The sequence below is a fragment of the Bison bison genome, unplaced genomic scaffold (assembly GCF_000754665.1).
Source record: "Bison bison bison isolate TAMUID 2011002044 unplaced genomic scaffold, Bison_UMD1.0 scf7180017863606, whole genome shotgun sequence".
NCBI lineage: Eukaryota > Metazoa > Chordata > Mammalia > Artiodactyla > Bovidae > Bison > Bison bison.
In genome coordinates this window covers 755,668-755,994 of record NW_011494178.1, presented here as the reverse complement: position 1 = coordinate 755,994, position 327 = coordinate 755,668, and positions in this window count along the sequence as shown.

Sequence of the window (327 nt, the reverse complement as noted above, 5' to 3'; positions counted from 1 at the left end):
CCTCAGACAACCATTTTGCTTTTTTGCATTTCTTTTTTTGGGGATAATCTTGCTCCGTGTCTCCTGTACAGTGTCATGAACCTCTGTTCATAGTTCTTCAGGCAGTCTTTTTTGTTTTTTTTTTTAAGAAAAACAACTGAAAGGTATATTTTTATTTCACAAAAAAAGTGTGACACGCAATACCCATCCCCTAACAAACTACAAACTCTTAGAATGCAGAGTAAAAAGGAGATCCGATCAGTCTTGATGAGATAAAAATTGGTTTCACAAAGTTGAAAAATCCATTACAAACTCTCTGTTGTATAAACTATAGTCTGTCTTATCTTC